Source organism: Fukomys damarensis, unplaced genomic scaffold, assembly GCF_012274545.1.
Source record: "Fukomys damarensis isolate Sample0158 unplaced genomic scaffold, DMR_v1.0_HiC HiC_scaffold_24, whole genome shotgun sequence".
Lineage (NCBI taxonomy): Eukaryota > Metazoa > Chordata > Mammalia > Rodentia > Bathyergidae > Fukomys > Fukomys damarensis.
Window position 1 is genome coordinate 6,262,267 of NW_022900936.1, and position 4,819 is coordinate 6,267,085.

Genomic DNA, 4,819 nt, shown 5'->3' on the forward strand with positions numbered 1-4,819 from the left:
GGGGAGCTGTATATGTGCATAACACTGCTGAACACTCTCCCTCCACCCCAACTCCAGATTCCCTTCCCATTTGCAAAAGATCTGTCTCTCTGATTCCTATCAGCCATCCTTTGTTCTGCTCTTTAGCTTATTTATGCTTTGTGTTTCTCACATAAGACAGACCATGTTATAATTAAGCAGAGTGTCTGATTTACTTAACATTATGATCTCAAGGTGCATCCATTTTCCTACAAATGACTTGTTAATCCTTCTTCGTGGCAGAGTAGTACTCCATGGCGTGTGACTACCACATTTTCTGTATCCACTCGTATGTTGATGGACATTCAGGCCGCTTCCAAGATTTAGCTCTTATGAGCTGTGCTGCTGTAAACAGGGGTGTGCATGTGTCACTGTATTACGATGTCTTAAACTCTTTCAGAAGAAACCTAGAAGGTAAACAGCTGGGTGAATGGAATTCCTAGTTTTCATGTTTTAAGCAGGATCCAGCACCTGTTGGTATCTAACTTACTGAGGGTAGCCTTCTTGAAGTGGATTTCTTTCCTTCCTTAAAAACCCCAAGCTTCCACAGTGTGCCTGGTAGTCAGGTCTCTTTCGTAGGCCCTGCCTTTTGGAGCGTGTTACCCAGGACCCTAACGAGGCCCAAATGTGTTGCCTCGTGACTGCCTTTGCCCTTTAGGCTAGTCTGCATTCATTTACTAAACATTCAAGGAGCCAAGAAAGTTGGCCATTTTTAAAAGAAAAAAACTCAGATTTAGGTCCAAACCACAAAATCCCCTCAATGCTATTCTCACCTGTTTCTCAGTTCTCCACCCTCTCCCGGATGCAGGCTGTGGTCAGTGCCACTCTGTTCCTGCTCGTGGCTTCATCTAGGCCCCAGCTCTGGGCCCAGTGTGGCCTCTTCTCCTCTCTCCCTTGCCAGTTCCTGAGAGTGACCCATCCAGAAGGCCGGGTCCACACAACTGGTCCCCAGGACGGCCCCTCTCCGAGCTTCCTTTCCCTGCAAATAAAACATAAAGAATCTGCCCGCAAACAGAGTCCATGACGGAAACGCTGTGGCCTCCAGACTGTTTCACTAAAACCAGAAGAGGGGGCTCCAGTCTGAGAATGGCTGTTCAGGTACCGGAGCGAGGTGCCTCCCCGAGTCCCATGGCAGCTTCCTACACCATAAGCAACGTGTTTAAAAAATAACTCTAAAAGGCTTCCGGGAAGAGATCTAACTCACACTGCCGTCGTGTCTTCCTTTCCAGGACTCGAGTGCTCCCGTCCATCCATCCACCCATCCACCCATCCACCCATCTGTTCCTTCATTTCCCCACCCGCCAGCATCACCATCCCTGCGCCTCCTGCCCACCCAGCAGTAGCGTTGACAGCGGAAGGAGAGACAAGAGGGAGACAGTCATTGCGAACTGGACCCTGGCTCATGGTCGTGCTACGGAGCCCACTCAGGTGCCAGACAATAGTCATGGGGCCACTAGACACAAAAGAAGGTGGCACAGGGAGGACCAGGAGAGCAGCATGGAAGGTCAGGCCAGGGGCAGGGGTGGGAGGCCCCAGGCAGGGCTTGGAGGCAGAGGGGGGGCAGAGGGAGTGAGGGAGGCGGATCGTGGATGAATTTTCCAGCACCTTCGATTCTATCCCGATAGAGAGAGGGGTGGGAGTGTAAAGCGGAGAGAGAAACTGTATGTAGGATGTCCATGAGGTCAGGGGTGGGCAGAGGGCCCAGGGGGCAACAGACAGACAGGCTGGGCGGGGCTGGGGTGCTGGCTGGCAGGCATTTGCAGGATCATGGCTTTAACCCACAAAGCTGGGCTTGCACCTTGACTTTGGTTCCAGAGCTCCGTGAGCAGTTCTGGGCCTGTGTCGTGACTCCAAGGCACTGACTCTTACAACCCCATAACCCCGGTGGAGGCGGGGCCCAGACAGCCACAGAGGCCTTGGGGAGGAGCTGGAGGGCCGTCTGCTACGGGTGGGGACATGTCCCTGTGGGTGCCGCAGGCCCAGGAAAGGGGCTTCTGCGCTCCCTTGGCGACGGCCTCTGGAGCCCAGGAGGAAGGGCTGCCCGTGGTGGCCTGGACAGGCAGGGCTTTTATAGTCACACACCGTGACCCCCCTCCTCCCTCTGACCTTACCGGAAATGCTCTAGACCCGTGAGGTCGTTGGTGAACTGGACTGTTTGGAGCCCTCCACCACAGGGGAGCAGGGGCTGCTCTCCAAACGCTGTAGTGTATCCTTCGTCTTCTGATCATCTCACTGGGGCTTTTCAGACTAATATTCCAACACTAGGGATGGTCTGAGGTAGGTGTTTCTATCCACACTTTAGCGCTCAGGAAAACAAAGGCTCAGAGAAGCTAAGCAACTCACCTACTGACACACAGCCAGATATGACAGATCTGCAATTTGAAAAAAAAAAGCATTTGCCAGACTCCAAAATGTGTATTTGCTAAACATGTATTTTGCGCTCAGAATAAAGAAATGCTCTACACGCAGGTGTTCATTTTGCTAAATCCTTACCAAGGAAGGTTTCACAGGTTAAGGGCAGCCTCTGACATTTGTCTGCGTGGGACAAAAAGCCAGCCTCCCCGCTGCGAGCGGACAGGCAGGACAACCAGTTCCTGTTTGCAACAGGGATAAGAGCAGGCTGTCCCCCTCACAGGCGCTGTGTGTGTTCAGGGAGACAGCGCACGTCACCTGTGCTGAGCTATCGTCTTGAAACAAGGATGGCTTCTGGGCGGACCATGGAGATCAGGGACTCCCGGGCCTCCTGCTGGACAGCAGCTGCCCTCCCAGTGACACCCTCGGGGCAGCATGCAGCAGTCCCAGCCGATGGGCTGCCCTGGGCCTCCCTCCAGTGGCCCAGGGATTCTGAGCACAGATTATCCCTGGAGCGCCTCCCCTGAAAGTGCCTTTTGGGGTACTGAACTAGCAGGCTACATCCTCTTCTCTCTTGTTTTTTCTGCTCAAAACCTCTTCTTTACGGGGCCAGATGACAAATGCTTTGGATTTTCTGGCCCAAGAGGCACATGCTTAAGTTTTGTGACAAGTATTTATGAAAGAGAAAAAAAAACTACAAATATATAATTGTTGAAACTCAAATAATTGAGTCAACTTTTCTGTAATGCAAACCTAGCAATGGAATAAAAGGAGAATTCTTTTGGGGAGAAGGGGTACAGCTCACCATCAACACCAAGTGTAGGGCCAGGGATTTAGCTCAGTGATTCTGCTGTCTGCTCTGCAAATGCAAGGATCCGAGTTTGATCCCTGGTACCAAAACAAAACAAAACAAAAACAAAAAATACAAGCGCACACGTTTATCTGTTAAGGTGGATTTGTAACGAAACGTCACACAGCTCATCTCTGAAAATGTCTTCACACGGCAAGTGCCTCCCAAAACCATCAGTCAACAAGCCTGAGAGTGTAACTTGGAGTACTCATTACTTGAAAGCCATTTATAGTTTACAAATTGGGGCTTGCTTTTGATAGTTGCCTTTTAACAAATTAATCACTTCCAATAGGAAATCAGGCAGAAGTTCCCCAACTGCTGCTGAATGGGTCTAAGATATAGAAAATGAGGGGTGGGAGGGGCTGCACAAAACACTGCCCGTACTGTAACGAACTCAAAGTGCATCCCTGGAACTTATGTGTAGGAACGCGGCTCTTGCTTGATTTACCGGACCAGGCGGGGAGCAGATGGCGCAGTCTAACAGTGGTCATGATTCAAACATTAGTTCCTATCTGTTCAACTTCCACAGAATGAGTTTTGCATCAACACTATTTTGCCTGGTGACTCGCGGCAGCAGAAGTGAATCTCCAAAGCTCTGCAGGGCTTGATAAAGAGTGGTCCAGGACCATTCTCGTTTTTATTTTATTTATTTATTATTTATCTTTTTGAGACAGGGTCTCACTAAGTAGTTGAGAATGACCTGGAACTCACTATGTAGCTCAGGCTGGTCTGAAACTCACAGCGATCCTCCTGCCTCAGCCTCCCGAGTGCTGGGATTATAGGCGTGCGCCACCACGCCTGGCTAAGAATGTCAGCTTTGGTCCCCAGCTCCAAATGTAAAGTACTACTTGATCACTACCAAATCACTATCCTGCTGCTGTATTATACAGGCCATGTCAGCATACCAGCTACGGTTACTGGAAAAAAAAAATTGTGGAACTATTGGTAGTTACAAACAGAAGAGTCAATGCTGACAGTACTGGTCCACTTACACAGGATGGATTCGAGTATTTTCCATAAAGTACTTGCTGATTTAAGTAGCACAATTACTAACCACAGACTTCACTACCTTCTATGATCACAAGTTTGGTAGTTTTGTCCAAATATAGGACTTTTCTATTTCACACATTATTTCTGCTACCGTCAGTTGTCACACACCTTCAGACTCCACTTCAGGTTGTACTGAAACTAGTACTCTCAACTTTGAAATATTTTTGGCTGTAGTCGTTCCACACAGACTAGTGGAAGTTAGGTCTTCAGTGACCTAACCTGGTTTCTGGCTGCTCAAGTAAACAAATGAGCAGCAACGTTGGTAACATACGTTTAACCTTATGACAAGAGTCAGGAAAAGACAATCATTAAAATCATTTACACTTTTAACTGACTACTGATGTTGTCTCTCACGTCGACTCTGATGCTTTGTTATTGTTGAAAGGCTGTCTCAAGCAAGTTTACTTTCTCTCTCTAGCATATTTCAACTCCTGTCATCAAAAATGACTGAAGACAACCACAGAGGAGTGGCGTTCCTTGAATGGAAACGAGCCAATCAGAAACTTAGTTACAGTTTCATTTTCCTTTTTTTTCTTTCGGTGAATAAAT

At 48.7% G+C, this 4,819-nt stretch overlaps 1 long non-coding RNA gene across 1 annotated transcript; it reads right to left on the reverse strand.

Annotated features, from left to right (window-relative positions):
• Window positions 1–264: 264 nt before the first annotated feature.
• On the reverse strand, window positions 265–3,192 carry LOC117283245. The gene is made up of 3 exons (XR_004514233.1): window positions 3,176–3,192; window positions 792–2,390; window positions 265–425 (listed from the first exon to the last, which is right to left on the reverse strand). It is a non-coding gene; the product is annotated as an uncharacterized LOC117283245 (long non-coding RNA).
• Between the last annotated feature and the right edge of the window lie 1,627 nt (window positions 3,193–4,819).